The following is a 27156-nucleotide window of genomic DNA, read 5'->3' as shown; positions in this document are numbered from 1 at the left end:
CTGCCTCTCCTCATTGTCCCCTCCAAAGTACCAGACTACAAAATATTCCTAAATTGTCCCCAGTGTTTCCAAAAGGATGGCATGGCCTCAGCCACCGCATCAAGGAAATAAGTCACGAGGTTTACTCCATCCCCTCTAGCGGAAGAGGCCGGGTCTTCCAATAAACATAGTCCTCCCGACGGTACCAAGAAAGAAGGGTGAGCCTTCCTCCCCAGCTCACAGCTGCTGCCCATGAGGGCTTTCCAGAAATCAGAGTCAGGTAAGACGTCTTGAACGTCAACATCACCGGGCACCCCCGGATACGATCAGGGCCCTAGCTTTGGAAGAATAGGCAAGGGATGCCCGCATTTTCTAAAGGCTCCTCCTGAAAGCTTTGCCCTGGAGGAGTGCAGTAGTACGCGTTGGGAGGATGGGGCTGTGTGGGAACAGCGTCAGCTGTGCTCTTTGAAGCAGCCTGGACAGGAAACTCAGGTGAGAGCAAAATCCCTGGCTGGCTGTTTCTGGTGCCCACTGTCTTTCTCTCGCCGTGTTCTGCCCTTGCCTGGGATGGAAAAGGAGCCCCTAGGGAAGGAGGGGTTGGCCAGCTCTCTCTTTGGGAAGGGTCTCCTCTGAGCATGAGGTCAGGTGAAGCCAGCCGATGGTGACTAGAATCCTCGCCAGCTCCCCGCAAACTTCAGCCTGAACCTCGTGTCCCCAGGATGCCCTCCAGAACCCCAGAGGATGTACACCCCCTGGCTATACTCTCGTGGCTTCATGGACTTCTCCCCTTATCATGGTTCACTAAGTACCCACAGAACTTGAATGCCCATCTCCCCCCAGCAGACTGTGAACTCTGCCAGCAGGGAGCCCGTCTGCCTAGTTCACGGTCATATCCCCATCCCCAGCACCTCCGCCAGGTCTGACATGTACGAGGTGCTCAGTAAAAATCTATAGAATGAATGTTACCCACGGGGCAGAACCCATGGCCTGGTGCGGGCTGACGGGACCTGGCAGAGGCCAACCCCCGACACCAGGCCCCAGAAGGCCCCTGCACTGACCTAGATGGGACAGCCACCGGCACGTAGTAGGCACTTGTGTGCCTACTGGAAATCTACTGGGGAGAGTAGATTTAATGGCAGCTGGGTGCCAGAATCTGGAAAACCACCTGGGGGCGCCATTCGCACCCCAGCCGTGGGGCAGGCGTGACGGGCCATCCTGCCAGCTTTCAGTCACTTAAACAAGGTTGTCATCATGTGAGCGAGCACGAGAGGTGGTGTGTGTTTGTGTGTGTGCTCGACTCCAAACTAATAAGAAATAGAGTCTGCGCCAACCGATGTTCTCCCCAGCACGTTACACGCGAGGCACAGTGTAGGTGCTTTCATTTATGTTTATATAACGTGCGTAACACATCCTTGTCCACTAACTCACTTGGTCCACAGCCCTGGCAGTAGGCGCTGTCACCACCATTTACTGAGGAGGACAGTGGGGTCAGCGGTGAGCATTCGGCTGGGTCACGGCTCAAACCCAAGGCTCTGGCTTGCTTGGCACCGGCCTGCCTCAGTCGTGCTCCTTGTCGCACCGCAATCTCATCACCCATGACCTGCCCAGGCCACAGCCCTGTGTCTTACACTGAGCTTGCTGTGACCTGCAGCAGGGGGTCTGGGGTGGGAGGGAGATGGAGCAAGAAAGCAGCAAGCAAGCCTGCAACTTTCCCCCAAACACGCGTCTCCCTAGAGCAGGCAGCGAACTGGGCTGGAAAGACCACGGATCCAGGTGGACACCGACCCAGCTGCGCGACCTGGGTAAATTCTCTCACCCACTCTGAACCCCCCTCGCTTTCTCACATTCCATGACCAGATAAAATAAAGAGTGAGAGCGGCCGGCACCCGGTGAAGGAGTGTCCATTCCTCTGTGGCCTTGGGCAGCTCCTCAGAAATCACAGGGCTCAAGAACAATCCTTTTCTTCCCTTGATCTGCGTGCCAGGTGGCAGCCCCTCTCCTCCCTCCCCGGAAGGGTCCAGGCCCACTGTGGTCAGGCAGCACCGCCAGCACCAGGACTCTGCGGAAAGAAAGCCCTGCCGGCAGCTAATGGCACTGCCCAGAGTCCAGCCTGCGAAGGCAGTTCTCTCTCCATCTCTCCCTCCCAAAGCCAATGGAGACGACTTTGAAAAGTATTCCAGGAGACCAGATGTCCAGCTTGGAAAGGGGTTTTCCCAGCAATCTGGGAGTCAGCAGGAGGTAGCACCCCGCCCCCATCTCGTTGCCACGAAGAGGCTCTCATGAACGGGATGCCTTCCCAAGGAGAGCTGTGTCAGTGCAAGGAACAGTCACTTTCCCCAGGAATGGCCGCCAGAGAAGGCTGGGGAATCCTGTCGAGCTCTTAGGCTCTTCTCCAGATTAGACTCACACATGAGGGTCCCCAGGGGTCTGCCGCCCCCCTGTGTGTCTAGCTCTCTCCTCCCAGAGCTGGGAGAGGCCTAGGAGGAGAGGGGCCACAAGACGAGCTCCCATCATGGCAGCAGAACAAGACCACCACTTCCACCGGGGCCACGGGAGAGCAGCAGACTTGAGCTCCCAAACCACTGGGCTCTCCTGCTTGACTTCTGTCCGCCTGGTCCTCCTGGAGACTGCAGGACTCAGAAAGGCCCCCCCTCAGCAGGCGCTCCCCCAGCCCCTGCACCCAAACAAGGGACGCCCAGCTGCCATTAACTCTACTCTCCCCACGCCCTCGCTCACTCAGAGTGAGGCAGGTCCTACCACTGTGGGCCAGACGTCCCCTGGTGCCTCACCACCTTTTCCTGATCCAGGTGCCTGGTGGTCTGGAGCACACACCTTAGCACGTAGAGCCCATAGTCACAGAATAGCAGATCCGGAAGGGGCCTTGAAGATAATCTCATCTAACCTCTTCCTTGTATGAAATGAGGATGCTAAGATTAAGAGAAGTTAAGAGATGTGTCAGAGGTCACACGGGAGAGGCCCCGAGTCCCGTACAGCACACAGCTGGGCATTCACTGAATAGTGGGCTCAGGCCCCGCTCGTTGATGGACGGAAGGACCGCCAGGGAGGGCTCGGGAGTGAGAACAAGCACCTGTCACCACGAGGCCCTGGGAGCACAGCCGAAGTCTCTCTGGGCTGCTTCTCTCTGCCTCTGACCTGGAATTGAACTCACAACCCACACAGAGCAGGGCCTCACCTGAGAAAGGGCAGGGACAGCCCTGGACTCCCGGCTTAGCACAGGCCTGAGAATAGAGCAGTGCTCAGTGACAAGGGACCACGGAGTGAGGGCGGTAACAGGGACCTCTGGGGTGGGGCTCGCTCCCCCTGCTCCGTCACGGACCCCCTGCGCCACCCTGGACTCGGCCTACTCGGAGTCTGCAGGCCCGGCCAAAAATGGGCTCAGTGTTCCCTGGTGTCCGTCACGATGGAGAGCCGGAGGACCACGGGTATAGCCCCAGGACGCTCTCTGCACCCCGGCTGTGGGACGGCTTCCAGCCTGGGTAGCAGACGGAGGCAGGGAGTTGGCCCTGCAGCTCTGCCACTGCCCCACTGCCACTACCCCACCTCCCTGCCCGAAATCCACCTCCTCCTCTCCGTGCTGACCAGCCCAGCCCTCCCGTAACCAAAAGCTCTGTGGAAGTGAAAAAAAATAGATCTTCTAGGTTTGGGTTTCCGTAACAGCCCGTAGGTCTCTGCAGAGTTTGCCAACCTGGACCTGCCACTTCAGCCACTCTCTGAGCCCAGGTTCCTCCCACTCGTAAAGTGATACAACAACTGCTTCACACTTCACCTACTTCACAAAGTTGAGAGGCCCAAAAGGGAGAGCGCATGAGAATGTTCTTTATTAGGAAAGAAAACTAATATTCACCATGAGCACTTACAGATACTTTCTTCTAGAGTGTTCACAGCGGTCCTGCGTGCTCCATATTATTACTGTCCTAACTAGGGAAGACAATTGAGGCTCAGAGAGGTTCAGCGATGTGCCCAAGGACACACAGCTTAGTCATAGTAGAACCAGGCTCAGAACCCAGAATGTGACTCCAAAGCCAGTGTTCCTTCTTCCAACACCACACCCTCTCAACAAAAGAAGCAAACAGTGCTTTTTATGAAAAAGCCAGAGTCTTCAGACAAAATGCTGCTCTCGTGGAGCCGCCCCTACCGCTAGACTTGCCCATGTGCCCTGGGAAGGCCATCGGTCAAGTCAAGACCAACTCCCCACTGTCCTGAGAGGCCCTACAACACAAGGGCACCCGAGGGCCAAGCCCTCACAGCCCCTGCCTTGGCGGCCGAATGCCATCATGATACTTGTTGGTTTTGTGGTCAGACGGTGGTTCCAACGACTGTCTGTTCGTGAACCAATCCAATTTGAGGAAACACAAAATCACGGAACTTTGGGCTGAAGGGGGCCTCTGAGAGCAAGTTCCAGCTCCTCCTTGGACGGCTGAAGAAACGGACATCCACAGGTCAGTCACGTGTTGTAGGTCACACAGCAAGTCAATGGCCAAGTCCGGAGCGGAATCCACTGTCCTTGATTCCCAGTCGGAATCCCTGTTCTCCACATCCCAACCGCTCTGACGTCGGTCAGCTTCGCAGCCCCCGAGAGGGCCAGGTGTGGGGCCGACAGTCTCTGCTCTCTCGGCTTAGGAAGAGCAGGGATAGCAGGTGAGAGGGGAGTATCACAGTCAGCGATGAAATGAGTTGGTCGGCCTCCTGCACTAAATCATAAGCCTAAGTTCTACGCATTGAAAGGTCACTGTGTGAAAGCAGCGCGCCTCCAACAGGGAGGCCTGGGCGGTTCTCCTGAGGCAGTGGTGGCCCCTTCTGGCCCCCTGGCCGTGGTCAGAGGAGGCTGAACTCTTCACGCTGCCCCCCAGCCATCGCCATGACAGCACCAGAGCACCTTGACCTGGACAGTCTCATGTTCGCCCCTCCCCCTCCAGCCCCGCGGAGAGCTCCCCTCCACTCTGTCCCCATCACTCGGCAGCCTCCCATCCCACTTTTGCCTCCTTTGGTTAACGATTGATTTCTGCCTTCTTTGCTTTTCACCTCAGTGCGTGTGCACAGCACCTCTCGTGCATTTGTGTGTAAGTCTGTCCTCGCCCAAATTGCACAGTCCCTGAGGACAGGGTCTGTGTCCCTGTCCGAAGTCTGTGTGCAGCGCACAGCACACGGTTGTTTGTTCAACGCTTGCTGATGTGCCAGTAACCTGTGGAAGGCCTGGGCCATGTCCTGGGGGAGGAGAAAGCCAGGGGAAGGGAGGCTGGATGATGTACCAACTGGAGAGGAAACCCACTGAGCCTGCCCTGGGTGCCAGACGCTGTGCTCGCACTTTCCAGACACTCTCTCCACAATCCTATGAGCTACGTGCTTTTATTTCCCACTTTACAGTTGGGGAAACTGGATCAAAGACGTTAAGCAACTTGTCTAAATCCACACGATTAGGTAACTAGTAGAAGGAGACTTTCAGTGCAGGTTTTATCTGATGCTAAGCCCACACTCTGCACTTGTCTTAGCGCGCAGGCTCCTTGAGGACAGGGACTTGGTGGTTACACGTGTTTGTTCCGTTTGCTTTTGCTGCTGTATCCTCAACGCCTAGGACTGTGCCAGGCACAGAGGAGACACTCTCTACATAGTTGCTGAACGAAGGAACAAAGGAATGGATGGATACCATGCTGCATCTCCCTAGCAGGACAGAGCAAGGGATTCTGATGCCAGGTTACTGGTTCCTCTATTTCCAGGAATCTTGGACAACTGTGTTCCTCTCTCCACCCAGAAAAATAATCCAATAAACTAAGGATCCTCCAAAGGCCACGTGGCGGATGGCTGGGTTAACTAGGCATGGGATGGGGCTGGCAGGGGATTGGGGGGGAGGTAGAAGCATAAGCTGAACACAAAAGGCTGGACAATGTGAGGGATTTAAAAGGTTCTCAGTGCCCTGTGACCTGCTGATTCGGGGCCACTCTCCGGCCCCTTTGGGCCTGACCCTCCTCCCCCACCAGGCACCCCACTGCCTTGACTGAGCTGTACTGAAATTGGCCACATTCCTATTGAGCAAAGAAACTAACAGTTACACCACCCACTCCGGCCCCATCTGAACCCTCCAGAGTCTGCTCTGGGCCCTAGGGCTAGCCGCTTTTCTCCACATTCCAGCCAAAAATAATATAAGAACGAAGCTGTTTGGCGGAGACTTAATCTAATCTTCATTGCTTCAGTTTTAAAATATCCTGCCTGGTTTAGGGTTTCTTATTACACACAGGGATGTGTTTTTAGTGAGATAGGTCTTAGCAGAACCGTCCTTCTTGTAATTAGAAACCCAGGCAGGCAGGGCCTGCAGCGAGCCATCCAAGCCAAACAGCAGACCCCCCTCAAGACAACACGTTGGCAGCAAGCTCTTCCCGAGCTGCCCGAGGGCTTGGTTCTTCCTCACTCCTGGGGGATCAGTACCGAGGAAAAGCCGAGCTCTAGCTGAAGGGCTGTGCCTTCCAACTCCCTCCACCCTCATCCTGTGTGTCCCAGCTCTCACCCCTGATCAGACTGGAAATTAAGATGCTGCCCAAGACTGCTGGAGAAGTATATGCGGAGGAAAAAATTACCCCAAGAAGTCCCCCTCAACGATGAGGGAGAACTAAAGGCAAGCATTCCACTGGAGCCTGTCTCCAGTATCAGGGATAGCTTTAAAAACTCAGGCGCCGGAACGGAAGGAGGCTCCAAGTGCGTATACACTTTTGTATAACTGCCGGGTGTAACTTCTCGGGCTTTCTGGCCCAGAATCTGCTTTGATCTGCCAGCATGGAGACTGCTAAGTGAGGTTCAAGCGGCGGCTAGCTCCAGACCAACGCCCATCCCCCCCCAGCCCTAGCCCGACCAGATGTCACACACCAGTCCGGGCTGTGGCCTCTTCTTCCCCATGACATAAAGAGAAGAGGCCGCATTTCTGACCAGTCAGATTCTGTGTTCATCTGATGCATGAGAGCTAGTCCAGGTAGCAGCGCTGGGAATAAGCATGCTGGTTCCCCCAGCTCCAGCTTAACTGCCTCTCCTGGAAAAGTGCAGGTGCATTTTGGAATCACAGCAGGGACTTCAAATTCTAGGATATAAGAAAGGCAGGAGTTTAGCCCCTTCACCCAAGTCTAAGGACTCCTGAGAGTTGTGGGGAAAGGCTCTGGGGCCAGGCAGGGCAAGAAGACAGTGAAGAAAATGACTTTGCTGCTCAGAAGCCTCCTCTCTCCCATTTCCTTTATTATTCAGAGTGCAGGATTCAGGCGGCAGTCACTCCTCAGAGCCTAATGAGGAATTCATGTGATACATTCCACTTCACAGATGAAGAAACCGAGATCAGGAAGCTAACTGACCCACTGTAGCCATGAAGCCAGAGAGTCACAGGGTATAAAACTGCCAGGTCCCCAAACTCCAGCCTAAACGCTACTCAGCATGCTGACCTGCCCACCTTGATTATCTCCTTCCTCCCTTTCCCACCAGGTATTAGATTTAATTAAATTAGCAGATCCCCATCACAACAAGCCTGGCCACGCAGCCTGGACGGAACCCAGCCAGTGCAGCTCCTCCTTCTAAATTCTGCTTCTCAACATAATTCAATCTTCAATAAGTCACGGATCTCATGTGAAGTGTTTTATACAAAGCGTGTTGTGTTGGCTAGAATCAAGGCTGATGGTGGCTCACGATGATTTCACTTCCCATGGAACTTCCTCTGTGGCATCATTTTCACCCTCTCCATACTCTGATCTGCATTTTGTTTGATCCAGACACTTTGCTTCACATGCCAGCACCTCAGGCAATTGCATCACACATTTATATATATCTTACAGCATCGCTGTCCTGGTGCCACAGGAAAAAGGAAAACTTATAACAGCATTTCTCACCTTCCGCGAGCTAATTTAGAAAGTGTGCTCCAAATTAAATAAATCGGGAACAAAAGTTTGAAATTGGAGATAGAATTTCGGGGGTGGGGGGCGCTAAATAAATAGCAAGGAAATCTTGCAACATGTTGGAGGCCTATACATTTTATAGGTTGTTTCTTTAATAAAAACAAATTCAGTTGCTAATAACACAGTATTATGAAGCTGCTACCATTTAAAAATCTAATTTGGCCTGCTCTGCTGCTGTTTCTGTTGCACATTGCATTCACCCAGGGTAAGGAAGGCAGGTTGAGGGGTTTCGTTTGGTTTCTAAACCAGGCTAATAGAGAGCCCTTTAAAACCCAGCCTTTTTTGCTTTCTAGGCAAGCCTTGGTCCCTAATGAGTTACAGCCCCAGGTTGGAGATGGACATAGCAGAAAGAAATTTAACACACACCCTGGTGCACCCATAAAACTCAAGGCCAAGGGAGAGGAGGTATGTTTCCAGTTAGGCTAGAACTCCGTGAATTCAGGATTCTCCACTCACAAGACAGTAATTCTCCTTATTTCATCACTAACTTACTTCAAATGTGTTTATACAATTTATTGCTACTGAACTTCCAGGCAACTGGTGTAGAGTTAATGAAACCCAGCTTGGAGAAGCTTTGAGCTTTGAACAACTAACCACAGTTTAAATGGTTATGACATGCGGTCAAAGCCACAGCCCAGCCCCACTGCAGTTTCTGTGTTAGGACCTAGTTAAAAACCTTGTCATCTCACCTTTGGTGCCAAATCAATTGAAAGAAGGAAAAAGCCTTCCATGTTTCTTCTCAAGGTTCCCAGCCTTTCTCCCTGACATTTTAACACATCTATCTCACTGAATGCAAGGCAAAGCCCCTCCCCCAGTCCTGAGTAAATATTTTAGTTGCAGTTTGAATGGGCAGCCAGTTGAAAGCCTAAAATCCAGTTTGAGTTTAATTGAACAGGGTCAGGCCTACATAAAGCAATGTGGAGAGGGGGTGTCAGGGGTAGGCACCAAGCAATCTTTAAAATCAGACTCAGTGAAAGTCCAAAAGGCAATACAGGAAGGTACAGATGGCACTGGACTGGAAAAGAAGTGAACTCGTCTTTTCGAATGACTTGGACATTGATTTTTATTAATCCTCGTTGTCATACAGCCTCCTCCCCCAAGCTCTGTCCATGTGGGAACTCCAGGACGCTCCCTCTTTTTAAACAGGCCCATTTTGGAAGAGTAAAGGGGAGGTACTGGATTGCCAGTGCTGCACAATAAAAGCCCTTTTTGAAAGCAGCACTTTCATTAACTTAAAGCAATCTATAGACTTAAAAGCAGAGAGCAGTAAACTCCCAGAAAGGCTCATAAAACAGCCAGTCTCAAGTTGGGTACACTTCAGTGCAATTTGCACAAGGCATTTTACTGTGTGCGGTGGCCGGGCCCATCTCCCTCCGGTAACCCCCTGCCCCTTATTCTGAGCAGCTTCTATTTCTCTGGGCTTGCATGCCTTTAGCGCTCACAAAGGGGAAGCGGTGACCGCGGAGTCTCCGTGGGGTCACGGCTCGCTCCCGCCCTCAGGCTCTCGGCGGGAGAGGGAGAGCACAAATTCCAAGCCTGCAAAACAACAGCCTCGGAGCTCCGCCGCTGGGCGGTCGCCGCGCCCCGGGCCGCCGCGGCCACTCATGGGTCGAGAGCCTTCTGCGTCCCGGAAGCGCCGTCTGGCTGCCCCAGAGAAGGGTGCGAGGGCTGCGGAGGGCTGGGAGGGTGGGTTCACGACTGCAAAGGAGAAATTGCAGATCTTCCTCCCGTTCACCCACCCTCCCCCGCCAACACGCTCTGCTTCCCTAGCGGCCCGAGGGATAACCTCCCTGCCGAGTAGGGACTTCTCTCCCACCGCCGAGCTAGGCCGGAGCCAAGCGGGGTGCAGCTCGAGTGGAAGATCACGAGCCCAAAGACTGGAGACCCTCCCTACCTTCCCCGCAAGTTCCTGAAGCCTTGGGAAGGCCAGAATGGCAGGGCAGGCAGGAGGGCTAGGGACTAAGGCTTTGCGCAATATAGCTTGTGTTTGGACACCATCATTTTCTCAGATTTGGGGAGGAGGAGATAGTCTAAATTTGCCTAAAATGCTAAGCTTTAGGTTTCCACTAATTGGAAAATATTTCAACACGCTGGAGGAGTCCCGGGACAAGTGTGGTAAAGGCAAGGGACCCCGAGTTCGCCCCTTTCCCAGGCGGAACGTCGCACCGGCGGCCCGGCTTGTGGACTTCCGGGCCGGGCCTGGGAGAAGTGCAGACAGCGCCTGCGGGTCAACAGCTGGCGGCTCCGGTCAGGGCTCTAGAGCCCGCCCTGCCCTCTGCCGCAGCCCGGACTCCCAGGGCTCGGCCTGACGCCTTCGCTGCTAGCGCCCCCCGCGCAGGCCGCGGCCCCTGCGGGCCACCGCACCCGCCCGGCCGCGCTGCGTCCGCAGACCCGAAGTGGCTTCCGGAGCCCGCCGAGCCGCCAGGGTCGGGTCCTCGGATCCACCCCGAGCCCTGCGAGGCTGCCCCGTCGCTTCGCCCAGAACATCCCTTCGATTTGTCCGCTTCCCGGAATCCTCCTAGGGCCGGGTCCAGCGCGCCTTAAGTCCTTTCCTCCAGATCCGCTTTTGGGGAGAAGCAGCAGGAATTCGGGACTCGCCTGCCATGGCTCCTATCAACTACTTTCATCGCCTACCTAAACGCTTTTCAACCCACTTAGCGTGGGGAGTCGCGCGCGCGACCCTCCCCAAATTCCAATTGCTTCAACCACCCCCACCCCCACCAAAGCCGTGAACCCCTGGCTAAATCCTAAAAACGCCACCAGTTCCTCCGATTCCAGCCTCAGATGTAACCCCGGGCCCCTAACTCCAGACGCCCCCCCCACCCCGCTCTGGCCGGGGTATAGATTCGATCCCTAAGCTATTGAGCGGCCCTTCGATCCCGCTTCTGAAAACAGCTCGGTTCCTAAAATCCCAAACTCTAGCCTGGCCCTGAAGTCCAGCCCTAATGCACAACCACCTCCCACCCCCCGCCCCACTCCCAGTCCTAGCCCGGCTCTCCCCACCGCGCCGGAACCTCGGGCTCTCCCGCTGAGAGCCCCCGGAAAAGGCGGCACGCTTTGCTCGTTTCTTCCTCAGGATCTGGAGTCGGGAGAGCCCCGCACGCCTAACCCGAAAGAAACGCAAACTTTGCGCGGCAGACTCGGGACCCTGCCCCATCCCCCTCGGCTCTCTGCTTTGGGGCGCTTTCCTTCCCCCCCTCTTACGAACTCATGCCCCCGTTCTACAGCCAGGAGGGCTCCCTATTCCCGAACCTCGCCGAGGGCCCCTGCGCCTCCCCACACCTCGCCAAAGACTCCCAACAATCCGCGGAAAGCCAGTAACCCTACAAATTACGGCTCCTCCCGCGGGTAGGGTCCCTGAGCCCGGCCCCTGCGATCCCAGCTTGCCTGGCCCACAGCTTGTGCTCCGCTCTCCCCACGGATCCGCCTGCGAACCCCCACCCTGGCTCCCCAGGCCTGGCGGGACGCGGCCGCGGCTCCCGGACTCCAGGCACCCGGCCCGAGTCTGGGGCTGCTCCTGCTTCCCGCCGCTCGAAGGCAGCCCCAAGCTGCTGGCGCAGAGTAAGCGCCGGCCCAAAGGGCGCCCGAAGCCGGGAGAAAGAAAGCGAACCTGGAGCCGGCCCGCCGCTCCCAGCCTCACCCGCGGAGCGCCCAGCCCCGAGCTGCCCGCACCGGGGCTCCGGCCCGCGCGCATGTCCCTACTCGGGTCCCCGGCGCTCCCAGCTCGCAGCTCCCCGCCCGCCCGCTACGGTGTCTTGGGCCCGCGGCGGTCCGAGTCGGCAGCCCCGCTCCTCGCACCCGCGGACAATGCGCGCCCGGCCACCGGCCCGAGCGGGTAGAGGCGGCGGCGGCGGGGCTGCGCGCTGGCCGGGCCCGGGCGCGGGCGGGCCGCGCGGCTCCGGCCGCCTCAGTCCCCGGCCTCGCCGCCACTCGCGCTGCTTCGCTCCGCGCTCTCCCGGCGCTTCCCCAGCTTCTCTGCACGCTCCCGCCGTCCCTCGCTGCTCTCTGCCTCCCTCCTCCCTGCTGCCTCCCTCTCTCTCCTCCCTGCTGCCTCCCTCTCTCCCTCTCTCCTCCTTGCCCTGTCGCAATGAATAATACTCTGGCTTGGGGACTGGAATAAAACACACGCGCTCTGAGGCAGCCGCCCGCAGCAGCAGCAGCCGCAGCCGCCGCCGCCGCCGCCGCCGCCGCCGCGCCGCCGCCGCCTGCAAAAGCGTCTCTGACATGGAAATGAATGACAGCTTACCTGATGCCAATCTTCATCAGACTGACACCGGCGTGACAACACAGCCTATACTTCCCAGCACTGCTCGGGACGTCAGCGGCACAGGGACCCGCCCCCCGGAGCCCCCCCCTTCACACACCTCCCCTCTCCTCACTCCCCCTTTCTCCCCCCCCACCCCCCACCCCCACCCCCACTCCCGGCCCCGGCCGCTTCCAAGTCGGAGCAGCCGCTGGAGTGTCTCCCTCTGCTGGAGGCTTTTCTAAGACGCCGGGCGCGGGCCTGCTCCAGCGGCCTGGGAGGCAGCAGAGCGCTGGAGAGACAGACTGCGAGGGGGCCTCGGACACAGGAACGCGGCGGACCCCCAAGGAGCTCGGGAACTCTGCCCTCGCCCCCCAGGCCAAGTCCTCCTCGGCAAACACCCGAGGCCGAGTTTCAAGACATCCTGGGCTCAGGGGCTGGAGATGAGGTGAAATTTTCTGTGGACCCCAAGAGAACTCCCCAGAAATTATGAAACTTAAAACTGGCAAGAAATCCTTCTCTCCACCACCACTCCTCCCCCACCCCTACCCCATTCCTGCCTGGCTGGCCTCATTTTTATGATTGCATTTGAATAATTCTCATTACCCTGGCCCCAGAAAAGTTGCTCAGGTGACACTCTGGTTAGTTATTCCTAGTCTCAAGGGCTTTCTGCTCTGGGCTTCCTGGGGCGTTTGGTTCACCGAGGGGTGACTGCAACGGTGGGGCAGAGGGACAGATAAAAAGGTGCAGAGGCTTTGTCAGTAAATCACCTCTTTGCAAATGCCGGGCAGGCCTGTTTTAAGCCACTGCTATTTTTATTCTAAAAAGTCGCAGAGGTCTGGGGGTCGGGTGGTGTAATATAAAGAGGGAGGCCGGCTGGGCGGTTTCAGCCTGGCCCTGCCAGGGTGATTTCGGGGGCGGGGGGGAATTCACCTAAGTGCCTTCTAGGAGGAAGACCAACGCAAGCATGTGTGGTCAGACATGTGCCTTCTTTCATTCCACAAAGATTACGGTCCTACTAAGTGAGTGCCAGGTGGAGACACCCAGCCACCTACAGATGCAGGCTTGCTTGCTTCCACAACTTAGCACATGGCCCTCTGCGTAAATGGACAAGAGAACCCCTTCTTCCCCCATGAAATTTGCTTCTTGCTCCCTGTAGGGGAGCCATTTCAGCCACAGTCAGCAGCGATTGATCCGATGACCCCAGACCAGGCAGGGGGCCTAGACAAAGACACTGATGTAAGCAAGGAAAGCAGAAAGTGAAATCCAAGCAGGCCAGGTTTTGGGTAAAGAATCTGACCCAAGAAGTTGAAGGCTGCCCCTTTGCTCTTTCCAGGCCTTTGGGTCATTCCTTGTCTGCCTTCTCACGGGCACGGATGAGAACCATTAGCTGTGGCTCAGAGGAGACAGTTGAGACCTTTTTTGAATCACATCCCAGATACAGCAAATACTGTTTTTCCAGATCCTCCCAGTCCCCCCCAGATTCAACTTCCAAAGTTGCCTGTGGAAGAAACTTCACTGGAGCCCCCATCGTAGACGGAGTTCAATGCTCTCACCTTCACACAGAACCTCCGAAGACTTCACTATGTGTATTCATGTCACCCCAGCCTCTGATCTGTGGTCAGAAACTCTGGCTGCTGACAGCATAATCGCTATTATATATTATACATTGTATAATAATATAATAATAATGAATGCTCTTGCCCTTTTTATGTAGTACAGAAGCAGCCAGATCCTCCAACCCAGAGGCTGGAGGTCAGGCTGCCATAAACTCTCAGAGGGAAGCCCTCTTCAGATACAGGAGGGGGAGGGGAGATCCAGTTGCCCTGGCCCAGGACGCCTGGAGAGAGGGTTTTCTCTCTTTGCCAGGACTCCTAGTGAGTTGCTGTAGCTTGCAGAGTCAGAGGGGAGAATCAGGCTGAATGTAAATACTTAACCCCATCAGAGAGGTGTCAGTGAGCCGTAAATAGTACTGCAGGCAACAACCGTGCATCACTGATTCACACTTGTCACACCCCTCATTTTCTGAAATCTAGTTCTCTTTCTTGGTACAGGAGATCCATTGCCATGAGCTATTCATTTTTAGCGTGTTCTTATATACTGTGATTTCTACTAATACCCTATTGAGGCTTTAAAATGCATATTGTAATTTTAAATAAATATATCTTGCTTTGACTATCTTTGTAATTTGCAAAAGCTTAAAAAAATGATTACCTCAGGCTTCCCTGGTGGCACAGTGGTTAAGAATCCGCCTGCCAGTGCAAGGGGACACGAGTTCGAGCCCTGGTCAGGGAAGATCTCACATGCCGCGGAGCAACTAAGCCCGTGCGCCATAACAACTGAGCCTGCGCTCTCTAGATCCTGCAAGCCACAACTACTGAGCCCGCGTGCCACAACTACTGAATCCCATGCCTAGAGCCCGTGCTCCGCAACAAGAGAAGCCACCACAATGAGAAGCCCGTGCACTGCAATGCAGACCCAATGCAGCCAAAAATAAATAAATAAAATAAATAAATTTTTTAAAAAAATGATTATCTAAATGTAACCGTTCTTCTTATAATCATTCAAAGCAAATATTTCTCCTGCACCCCCTGGAAGCTCAACTGTGTGCTAGAGCTAAGGATAAAGGGCAGAAGCAAAGAAGTTCAAGTACCAGCTCCTGTCCTCTAGGAGCTTCCATTCTTGTTGAAGAAGGCAAAGCACCAATACATAAAACATTAAATAATAATAATACAAGAATCCGGGCTTCCCTGGTGGCGCAGTGGTTGAGAATCTGCCTGCCAATGCAGGGGACACGGGTTCGAGCCCTGGTCTGGGAAGATCCCGCATGCCGCGGAGCGACTAGGCCCATGAGCCACAACTACTGAGCCTGCGCGTCTGGAGCCTGTGCTCCGCAACAAGAGAGGCCGCGATAGTGAGAGGCCCGCGCACCGCGATGAAGAGTGGCCCCCACTCGCTGCAACTAGAGAAAGCCCTCGCACAGAAACGAAGACCCAACACAGCCAAAAATAAAAATAAATAAAATTAAAAAAATAATAATAATAATACAAGAATCAACAGAAGACATGGCTAGTAAATAATTAACGAAAAAGTGAATCGACAATATGTCAAATTCCATGAGTTCCATATCTAAATGTTGGCTTTGTCAGTGAGTAGAGAAGGGATAGAGTGGAAATTAAGTCTATAGAATTCACTTCAGATATTCTCCCATCTCTCCCCCATCATCCTTCTGAGAATGAAGAAGAGGATGGAGAGGGGCACACATGTCATGTAAGTCACCAACCTGTCAACATTAGAACCAAACAGGAGTTCCTACCGATCCTAGCCATCCTCTTATATGTTGGCGTTCTTAAGGCGTGGTTCTGGGCCATGTTCTCACGGTATCTGCACTTGATTTGTCTTTAGTGTAAGCAGTTAACTGCAGCCCAGGTTGTCCCCTCTGAGCCCTAGACATATATAATCAATGGCCTAGCTGAATCCTGTCTGTATCACCCTATGAATACAAATTTAAGACTTGTCTGTATTAGTCTGCTTGGCCTGCCATAACAAAATACCACAAACTAGGTGGCCTAAACAACAGACATTTATTTTCTCACAGTTCTGGAGGCTGGAAGTCCAAGACCAAGGTGCCAAGTGGGATCAGTTCCTGGTGAGGCCTCTCTTCCTGGCGTGCAGATGGCACCTTCTTGCTGTGTCCTTACATGGCCTTTTCCTTTCTGTGCACCAGAGAGAGACAATGATCTCTAGTGTCTCTTCCTCTTCATATAAGGGCACCAATCCTATTGGATTAGGGGTCCACGCTTATGACCTCATTTAACTTTAATTACCTTAAAGCTTATCTTCAAATCTGGTCACAGTGCAACTTCAACACGTGGGTCTAGGAGAGACACAATTCAGTCCATAACACTGTCCACATGCTTGTTTCCTTTATTCTCAACTTAATTATTTTTGATGAATCTTGATAGATTGTGCATTCTTTGAGGATGGGGACAGTATCTTTTTTTTTTTTTTTTTTTTTTTTTTTTGCAGTACGCGGGCCTCTCACTGTTGTGGCCTCTCCCGTTGCGGAGCACAGGCTCCGGAGGCGCAGGCCCAGTGACCATGGCTCATGGGCCTAGCCGCTCCGCGGCATGTGGGATCTTCCCAGACCGGGGCACGAACCTGTGTCCCCTGCATCAGCAGGTGGACTCTCAACCACTGCGCCACCAGGGAAACCCTGGGGACAGTATCTTATTTCATCTTAAAATCCTTAGAACCTGGTACAGTGCTCAGTCCAGAAAACATATTAAAGAAATACTTGTTGAATTGAATGGAATGGAGTTTCTCTCTCTATCATTGCCCCAGTCCAGTTGAGGGACTTATCACCCATCACCTGGAGTATTTTGATGATTTTCTAACTGGTCTAATGCCTCCAATATGCCCAGTACTTCCCATACACTATCACCAGAATGTTCTTCCTAAATCAAAGATTGTCTCACACCTTGGCTTCCCCTCAAAATCCTCAGTCACTTTCCATTGCTTATAAGATTCAGACTAAAATGCTTAGTGGGCCTTATAATAAAAAGGATGGCCTTCAGTGCCGCGTTCCTCAGCATGGCATTCACACTCCTCTCCTCCTCGTCTGGCCCTGTCCACCTTCCAGGCTCATCTCCTGTATTCCTACCTACACCTCACAACTCCACCTTCAGTGGTTCCAAGCGCTGCCCATGGACTTCCTGCATGACAATCCCCTGGGGAACCTCTCTATAGTTCAGGGTTCCTGGTTCCATCCTCGGAGAAAACTGGTCTAGAGAAGGGCCTGGGAATCTGTATTGTTAAAACTGCTACATGAAGAGAATGAGAAGACAAGCCACAGACAGAGAGAAAATATTTGCAAAGACATCGGGTAAAGGACTGTTATCCAAAATGCATTTAAAAACTCTTAAAATTCAACATTAAGAAAATAAACAACCTGATTAGAAAATGACAAAAGATATGAACAGACACCTCACTAAAGAAGATATACAGGGGACTTCCCTGGTGGTGCAGTGGTTAAGAATCCTCCTGCCAATTCAGGGGACATGGGTTCGAGCCCTGGTCCGGGAAGATCCCACATGCCGCGGAGCAACTAAGCCCGTGCGCCACAACTACTGAGCCTGCGCTCTACAGCCCATGAGCCACAGCTACTGAAGCCTGCGCGCCTAGAGCCCATGTTCCGCAACAAGAGAAGCCACCGCGATGAGAAGCCCATGCACCGCAACGAAGAGTAGCCCCCGCTCACCGCAACTAGAGAAAGCCAGTGCGCAGGAACGAAGATCCAACACAGCCAAAAATAAATAAATAAATAAATTTATAAAAAAAAAAAGAAGAAGATATACAGATAGCAAGTTAGCATATGAAAAGGTGTTCAACATCATATGTCATCAGGGAAATGCAAATTAAAGCAAGATACCACTGAATATTTACTAGAATGGCCAAAATCTGGAACACTGAAAACAGCAAATGGGAACGAGGCTGTGCAGCAACAGGAACTCTCACTCATTGCTGGTGGGAACGCAAAATGGTGCAGCAACTTTGGAAGACAGTTTGATGGTTTCTACAAAAGTACACATACTCCTACTATATGATCCGGCAATTATACTCCTTGGTGTTTACCCAAATTAACTGAAAACTTCTGTCCACACAAAAACCTGCACACAGATGTTTACAGCAGCTTCACTCATAGTTACCAAGTCTTGGAGGCAACCAAGATGTCCTTCAGTAGGTGAACAGATAAACTGTGGTACATCCAGACAGTGCAATATTATTCAGCACTAAAAAGAAATAAGCAATCAGGCCATGAGAAGACACGGAGGAACCTTAAATGCGTATTACTAAATGAAAGAAGCCAACCTGAAAAGGCTACATACTGAATGGTTCCAACTATATGACTTTCTGGAAAAGCAAAACTGTGGAGACAGTAAAAGGATGAGTGGTTGCTAGGGCTTAGAGGGTGGGGAGGGATGTGAATAGGTAGAGCACAGAGGATTTGTAAAGCAGTGAAATACTTTGTATGATACTCTAATGATGAATACATGCTCATTATACATTTATCCAAACCCACAGAATGTACAACACCAAGAGTGAGCACTACTGCCAACTGCGGACTCTGGATGATGACGTGGCAATGGAGGTTCCTCAGTTACAGCAAATGTTCCACTCTGATGGGAGATGTTGATAATGTGGGCGGCTGTTCGTGTGGGGGGGAGCAGGGAGTATAGGGGAAATCTCCGTACTTTCTGTTCACTTTTGCTGTGAACCCAAAACTGCTCTGAAAAATAAAGTTTATTAATTTTTTTAAAAAGCCACTGTGACGGAGAGGCTCGGACACTTGCATCCTAGCCACCCCTGGCGCTCGTGGATAACAGAACACACCACACGCTCCCAATCCTTCCCGCACTTGCTCGTGCTGTGTCTTCAGCCTTGACTTTTCCTTCCCTCTTCCCCTACCTTCCAAAGTTCTATCTGCTGTTAAGACTTAACTGAAATATCACCTCTTTTCAAAACTTCCTTGGATTCCCTGGCAGAAAGCACTAGCTTTGGAATCGCAGGGACCTGGCTCAAATCTCCACCCTGTCACTAAGTAGCCCAGTGTCTGGGAAGTTCCTGACGCTCTCCAAGTCTCTGTTTCTGCTCTCGTGAAATGAGGATGATAATAGTATCCAATTCTTGAGCCTATGGGGATTAGGTGAAATCATGAAGGCAAAGCACTCAGCACAGTCCCTGGCACATGGGAGGCTCTTTAATAAACAGAGCCATTCGATTTAATGGCCCTTTCACAGGGTTTCCACAGCACCTGCCTGCGCCTTTATTATAAAGCTTATTTATTTGGCCTGAGGATGGGAGATAGCGTTTACTGAGAATGCTGTGACAGGCTCTGAGGCTGTAAACACAGATAATGGGAACAAGGAAAGGAGGAAGGGGGTGCTTACTCTTTACCTAAGGCCCCGTCTTGAACCTGGAACCAGGCGGGACTGCGGTGCTCTGGACAGCCAGAGCCAAGTGAGGAAGATCCCATTCCTGATTAAATGCATGAAGCAATGTCCCTCGGAGACTGGGTTTGGGGACCAGAGCAGCGAAAATTCAGATGCTATAAATCCTCTGAAACGTAGGGCTCCAGGATTGAGCTCCGAGTTGGAAGTGGGGATGTCGAGGCCCCTTGTACGTCTCTGATTCATTTTTTTTTACCCTGTGAAAGCCTCTCTGGGTATTCCATTCCATTCAACTCCCACCCTCTGAAGCATGGGGGCTGCAACCTGTCCTCTGGGCACAGATAGGCAGCTAATTGGGTCATGTCTCTAACCAGCTTCTCTAATATAGGAGCAATATAGTCCCCAAAGCCTTGCAAAAAAAAAACCCATCTTTCTTATGGTGCCGATGTTCATTTGGAAAGATTCTTCAAGCACTGTCTCCCGCCCTTGCCTTATTCTGCCAATCCCTGCCCCTAACACACACACACACACACACACACACGAATATAGAATATATACTCTCTCAAGGGAGCTGCGGCCTTAACTCCAGATGAGAGAGTCTGTGGGAAGCAGGAAAGGAAAGAGAACAGTTCGGAGTAATTCTTCATTTCTTTCCAGGTTCCAGCAAGGAGTGGGCAGTATCACGGCCAGTCTGAAAGAACTGAGCAAGAGGACTGTTGAGAGAGAGGATATCTGGACTGTAAAATGCTATGATGATTTCCAAAAACGGCATCCCAAGAATTTGGTCTCAAAAAGTTGAGAAAGGAAGATACAAAGCCGTGCTGTCCCACATGGCAGCCACTAGCCACCAGAAGCTACTGAGCACTTGAAATGCAACTGTGCAATTAAGATGTGCTGTAAGTGTAACACCCATAATGGATTCAGAAGACAGTATACAAAAGGGTGTAAAATATTTATTGATAATTATTTTATACGTATGAGATATTGCAATGGTAGTATTCTGGATACACTAAATTAAACAAAATAGGTTATTAAAATATTTCACCTGTTTCTTTTACCTTTTTAATGTGGCTATTAGAAAATTTTAAATTATTATGTGACTTGCATTCAATTTTTATTAAAGCCTTTTTTCTGGGCTTTGATTTTGCCCTGGTATAAACTGTGTCTAGATGCTGAAACCTTTATCATTGATCATGTATCACTCAGGCTCACCAACTCTTCAATCTACTCTGCTTCCTGCCAACACCACCCAGGACCAGCCGCAGGGTGATGGGGTGGGCGGAGGCCAGCAGGACATTCAATGCCTCCTCCCTCAGGCTGCAGAAGTTGCTAAGATCTCGCCTCCTCTGCCCCCAGGGTTACATGGAGTTTTGAAATATCTACTCTCTCCAAAACAAAGATCTCTTCTCCTACCTGTACTGGAGGACCCAGCCCTGAACCTCTCATCCCCCATATCCTTTTCAACCACCTCATCACCATCACAACTGTCACCTCTGCTTTCACCGTCCTCTCCCTTGACTCCATCCACACCCTCACCACCCTCATCATCACCACGTCTCACAGATCTGTCCTGCATTCTTCCACCCATCCAATGGACCATCCTTACCCTGTCTCCAGGGATGACCCTATCCGTATTTGTTGCCTTTGATGCTGCAGCCAATCTCTAAGCCCTCCTGAGCTGAGGATTGTGCATGGTTGGACACCCATCTTCATTCTGGTGACTGGGACCTACAGCAGCCTGACTGCAGGGCTCAGAGAACCAAGCAACAGCTCTGGGAAAGGGGGAAGGCCACAGCCCCGGCAGAAGCTGGTCATGTCACATCACGTTGTAGGGGGAGGGTGAAGAAGAGTGGTCTAGTGAGAGAGCAAGATACCCAGCAAGGAAAACATGGTTTGCTCAGCAGAGAAGAACAAAAGCAGGCGATGCCAATAATAATAATAGCCAATACGTATTGATTATTTGCTCAGTGCCAGACTCCATGCAAAGTGCTCAACATGCAATGTCTCATGAGATCCCCACAGCACTCCCGTGAAGCTTAGGTAAGGAGAGTAACTTGTCACCAGGGGTGGACTCAGGCGGGCTGCCTCTGGAACCCACACTCCAAACCACGGTCCTGCATTGCTTCTTCAGAAGCATACATGTTCACTCCCTCATTCACTCACTCATTCACTCTTCTTCAGCATGTGTGTACTGAGAGCCACTAAGAAACGTGGCAGCTCATTGGTTCCCATTCAGCATCCAGGCTGGCCAGGCACATCCTAAGCCCTTGGACTATAAAGATGAACGAATCACCCTCCCTGAATGCACAGCGATCTCGTTCGGGGGCCAAGAGAGAGGTGGAAAGCTTAACTCTGTCTTCAGATCCCTCTCCCATTCTGCAGGCAGACAAAGTGAGGCCGGGTAGGAGGGGCAAGGAAGGGGTGAGCTTCAAATCTCTGCTCCTGACGAAATGGGGCCAGTATGAGTCAGCTTGGATTCTCCAACCAAACCAGTTTGTCATCCAGCCCCAGCCTTCCCTGGAGATTCTGCAGACATACTGTGTCACTGCTTAGCTGCAGGTCCTCTAGACAGACTCAGCTTGGCTTCTTCTGCTTTACACCCCACTGGCAGCTGTCACAACGTGCAGTGGGAAAGGCCACACTCAAGTCAAAGCTCATCCTCTCCAGGAACTCTACGTAATTCGGACACCCATGTCCTGGAACCTTCTGAATTCGTATGCACATTTCCACTATAGTAGTACGCAATGGAATGCCACTTTGTACGTGTTCTTAAATTTCAAATATGTATGCATTAGCTCCCCAAGCAGATTTCGAACTTTTTAGAAGCAAGGAGTGTTTCTTTCATATCGTATCTTGTTCTTCCCAATCTCGCAGCATTTGGTAGCAGCCCCAGCCTATTTGAATGGCCTATTAAATGCTGACGGTTTGATGTACTGTGTGCAGACATAACTGTGTGTGTGTGTCTGTCTGTCTGTCTGTCTGGGTAGGATCCTGAATCCGTACGCACAGCAGGGGTGTTTGTGCATCCGAGGATTAGTGTGAGCATATGCACACGTGTGTGTATGAATCCTCCAGCTATTACAGTTATGGAAGCTTAGACACACAATTCATCAATTTCCAGACGTTATCTCTCATGACAATTCCCCGCCAAATCTTCGAGCTGCAATTAAGAAAGTAGATAATTTGAAACATTTTCCCCTGCATGTTGAGATGGATTATAATCCTGATTTGATAAAGACTCTTAATGACTCATTAGCCACCCTTGGCTTCTCCTAAGGTCAGCCAACTTCCCAGGCACCAGGCACGGGGAGGCAGCGGCCCTCAGGCCATTACATGTTATTGCTTCAGCAGCACTAAAACAAAAAGACACGACAAAGGGCCTTCCCTGGTTAGGAATGGTGGTTAGGAATCCACCTGCCAATGCAGGAGACACGGGCTCCATCCCTGGTCTGGGAAGATCCCACATGCTGCGGAGCAACTAAGCCCGTGCGCCACAACTACTGAGCCTGCGTGCCACAACTACTGAAGCCTGTGCGCCTAGAGCCCGTGCTCTGCAACAAGAGAAGCCACCGCAATGAGAAGCCCACGCAGCACAACGAAGAGTAGCCCCCGCTCGCGGCAACTAGAGAAAGCCCGCGCGCAGCAACGAAGGCCCAACGCAGCCAAAAATAAACTAAAAAAAAAAAAAAAAAAAAAAGACACAACAAAGCCACAACCACCCCGCAGCTCTTGAATTCTCTTTTCTTCAGCTCCTAAATTTGGGCGTCGATTTTCTTTTCCTGGCATTGAACAAAGCCTCTAATTTCCTGACAAACAAATGCTCTCCCCAGAGTCTGCCTGCGGCCAGAAGTGGTACACACAGTGCGCTGCAGCCTTCCCTCTGCTTGGGTAGTGGTAGAGGCGGTCACTTCTCCAATCACGATGTTTCCTAGGAAGTGATCCCCAAGACCAGAGGGTGGGGATCTTGGGAGCAATGAAGATTTCAAGTTGTTTACAGGTGATAACCACATAGCAGCCCCCTCCTGCCTTGGCTGACCAGGGGTCAGAAAGTAGAGAAGGCCATGAGAGGGTACCCCACCCACTCCTTTCCCTCCTGGCAGAGAGGCACCCCTTCCAGCCCCGGGCTTAGATAATTAAATTCCTCATAGAAGCCGAAGCCATGGTTTCCCTTGGGTCATCCACTCTAGAATTTAAGAATCTTGACTCTCAGAAAGTTCTTACTCATGTGTGGGCCTGTGTGGACATGTGTGCAGCACACACACACATACTCATCACAGCTGAACGTGTAGGACACACATCCACGCATCCACAGAAGCACAGAGGCAGCACACACACATGTGCGAGGACTTCTGAGAATGGTCCCTGACCCTGAGATCAGGTAAGGGAGTAAGGAGGAAAGGGAGGCTTAGTCAGTCAGCAAATATGTATCTTTGCTACATGACTACCATGCGGCAGGCACTGTGCTATAGGATGGTACAAATAGTATGGATAAGCTGGTGGTGGTCCAGCATAGCTGGACCAGGGGCTGCCGCATTCTGAGTTGGAGCAGGTGGGAGTCGCACACTGGTGGTCACCGGCAGCCTTCTGAGCTCTAATTCCCTTCCCGTCCCTCCCCCATGTGTGTTCTCACCCCTCTCCCGCTCTACTCTATCCCTGCTGTCACAGGGTAGGCTTGGGGTGAGATAAAAAGCCTCCACTCCCCCCGCCCCACTCTCGCCCTGCGCCTTCGATCAATGTGACAAATGCTCTCTGGGCAGAACCCCTGCGGCTGTCTTCTCTGCCACCCACCCCTCTTTCCTTCCCAATGAGTCCAGGGAGATCTGAGCAGAGGGGTGATGGATAGCCCTGTCTTACTGTTCCAGACTCCGAATCCACCAGGGCCTGGGAGAGCTGTATAAATCAGAGCCTGGGTTGGGCTCTCACCAGTGCAACGACTCGACAAGAGGAATGGAAGGCGCGGGACCGTAAAACTGTCTACGGGCTAAGTCGTTTCATTTCAAGTCAGGGCCAGAGAGAGAAAATATTTGGTTCTTGGGAGACAGACTCATTTGGAGAGGATGGATAAGCTGGTGGAGGGAGGTCTGTGTGTCTGGATGCCCAGAGAGAGGGAGGCCGAGAGAGGTGGGTCCCACAGGAAGACCCAGGATGGGTCATCCCTCATCTCTGTGTCCACTCATTCTCACCATCCAAGAGGAGTGGCGGATACTCATGTCCCAAACGTTGATAATGTTTGGAAAACTTAGCCGCTAGTGAGGATGGAAGGTTCTCACCCAGATGGCTGGCAAACCATAACTGTCCTTCCTCTGAGGTAGGAACAGGTCTTGGGGGCATGGGGTGGAAAGCACCACTGGGCATGGCTCTAACCAACACTGTGATCAGGAGTCATTCCGAGTTAGTTCACTCAAATGTTTACTGAGCAACCCTGAGTGCCAGGCACTGTGCTCCGGGCTGGGGCAAAGCCTACTCTCAGGGAGCTTGCAGTCGAGTGGAGGGACAGGGAGGGACTCATAAATGAATGGCACGCACATCATTATCCTTTATAACAGCACCTGTGACAAATCGCATTTATCCATTTGCTTGCTGTTCTCCCCTCATTAGACTGGAAGCTCCTTAAAAGGAGAAAGGAGGGGGAACCAATATCTGAGGGCCAATTATATCTCCTGTTATTCACTGTAGTCACTTCATCTCCACCATCAGGCTTCATGGTGGATTTTATTAACCTCATTTTACAGATGAGAAGATTGAGGCTCAGGGAGGTGAATTCACTTGCCCGAAGCCAAAGCAGTGTGTGGGAGAGCTGGGACTCCACCCAAGCATGTCTCCACACCCTGCTCAGGGTCTCCCTGTACTGTGCCCTCAGCCCCTGAAGCAGCGCTTAACCCAGGATGCCATTGACTATACCAAGGAGGGAGGCGTTAGGAGGAGTGTGTTAATGCTGGGGGGGTGGGGGTGGGGGGAAGGGTCGGGGAGAACTTTGCAGAGGAAGAGCTTCCTGAACAGTTTTAAAGAACAAATGGAATTAGCCAAAATGACAAGGGAAGAAAAGCCAACACACAAATGACACGGAGACATGAAACAGTGTTGTGTGGAATGGCCACCTACTCAAAAGCCCCCGGCTTCCCATGAGCTCCCCTCGCCCTCCCGTTCCAGGCCTGAGAAACGGGAGCTCAGCAGTGACACACGGGGCTTCTGTACTACGGAGTGGAGGGTTTTTGTTTTGTTGTTATTATTGGTATATTTCCTGCCACCAGATGATAAGATCCAGGTAGGATCCAGTCTGCTTTGCTCACAAGTATAATTCTAACCCCAGCGTGGCGCCTGGCTCATTTTGGAACGAGGGACAGAGCTGGACCAGGAAAAAGGGGGGTGTTCCCTACATCCCTGCCCTCCCTGGAGGCTGGTATAACTGGGCGAGTCTGGGAGCCCCCTCCTGTTTGGGGTCACGAAAAAACATTTTAAGACCAGACAAGCACCAAGGTAGGACCAAAGGAGGTGAGGCCCAGGGGCCTCGAGCGGCTGGCAAAGGCCAGCCCTGGCTCCTCTCCATCTTCTCTGCTTCCTTCTCCAATTCAGGAGCCAAAACCAGGCTGTGAGCTGAGAGGACGGGGCTGCAGAGCAGACCGTGAACCTGCCCCTAGTCTTTGGCTTATGCTACAGGGACAGCAAGAGTCCTTGCGAGGCAGAAGCCTGAGGAACACCAACATTCAAGGGACAGCACAAAGAAGAGGAGCCAACAAGGGGAACTGAGGAGCTGTGAGACCCAGACAGACAGACGGCCACCCACCACCTTCTTCGCCATTGTAGAGGCATCACCCCAGGGAAGCCTAACCAGCCGACCCTCTAGAAACTACGAAGGTTCTAACCAGGCACAAGAATGCGAGAAGGAAAACTAGAGGATTTTCCTAGAAGGAGGATTAGAGAGTTTCACAACTATTTTTTTAAGAGAATGAAGAGGGAAGAGTGGTAACTGGCTCAACAGAGAGGTGTCGGGAGGGCGGATCCACCCTGCAGAGCCCTGAAAGGTTCAGCCCTTGGAGGCATCAAGCCCCTCAGGGCCGGGGTCGAATGCCTGGCTGGACAGAAGGCATCGGTGGAAAGTCTGTCTATACAAGGGGTCCTCACTCTCCCCACCCGGCCGGTCAGCCATGCCCTTTATCCTCCAGGAAATAAGAGGTTTTTCCCTTTGGAGAAACTAAATAAGAACAATATTGGACTTGGGAACACCAAGTATGATGGAAGGTGAAGAGGATTAAGGAGAGGTGACCTTTAGTCCTTTCCCTGGCCTTGCTCGCAACTCTCCCATACCACCAACCAGTAGATTAGAAGATTCTACTTTGAAGAACTGAACAGCCCCAGAGAGAACTCCAGTTAGTGATACCCCAAGCTCCCTCAATAAAAAGATTCATTTTCCACCCCTTCACCCTGCTTGAAGCCCATCAGTCAACAAGCTCTGGCACTTACAAAACAATCTTCCAAAATCAACTTTCAGTGCCTCTTTCTTAAATATGAATCAACAGTTGAGATTCATCAGTTATTTAAAGAAAGCCTCAAATGTGAAAAAAGAAGCAAGCAAACGGGAAGAAAAGGAGATCTAGGTTGATAGTTTGCAAGGAACAAAAGAAAAGTTCAAAAGGAGCAATAACACCAATGCTGAAAGATAAAGGGAAAGGCTGTATTCCTAAAACAAGAAGAGATTACAATGAAAACGGAAAAAAAATTAAAAAGCCTCTTTTAAATTAAAAATAAAATTAAATATTTGTCAAAAACTCATAGGTTTAGAAGACAAATCTGAAGAAATCTTGCAAAGAGGGAGGAAGCAAAAGGAAAAAGAGATGACTAGGAGAAAAACAAAGGATTAGTCTCCTGATTAGCCCTGCACAAAAAAATGAGAAAAAGATATATACCAATCAATGCCTGCCACCATCATCATTATGACATTTTAAATCATGAGGAATAAATAAAAGTTTCTAAAAAGAAAAAAAAACAGGTAAAAGAAACATGAATAAGAAAACATCAACCTTCTTCAAAAACAACATCAGAT

The 27156-nt window shown here is 51.8% G+C and overlaps 1 protein-coding gene across 7 annotated transcripts in view; it reads right to left on the bottom strand.

Annotated features, from left to right (window-relative positions):
* PKNOX2 (PBX/knotted 1 homeobox 2) overlaps window positions 1-27156 on the bottom strand; it is a 305084-nt gene that overhangs the window by 246675 nt on the left and 31253 nt on the right. For 4 of the 7 annotated variants that reach the window (XM_060160703.1, XM_060160700.1, XM_060160707.1 and 1 more), the window contains exon 1: window positions 12169-12241. The exons of 2 other annotated variants lie outside the window; for them this stretch is intronic. The gene's annotated coding sequence lies outside the window, so the exon portion shown is untranslated. Of the gene's footprint in view, window positions 1-12168; window positions 12242-27156 lie in introns of those variants that run through there. One more of the 7 variants, XM_060160704.1, reaches the window with a different exon arrangement.

The sequence above is a fragment of the Lagenorhynchus albirostris genome, chromosome 9 (genome assembly GCF_949774975.1).
Source record: "Lagenorhynchus albirostris chromosome 9, mLagAlb1.1, whole genome shotgun sequence".
Taxonomy (NCBI): Eukaryota; Metazoa; Chordata; class Mammalia; order Artiodactyla; family Delphinidae; genus Lagenorhynchus; species Lagenorhynchus albirostris.
Note: the sequence above shows the minus strand (reverse complement) of the source record. Positions and strands in the feature narration are given on the sequence as shown.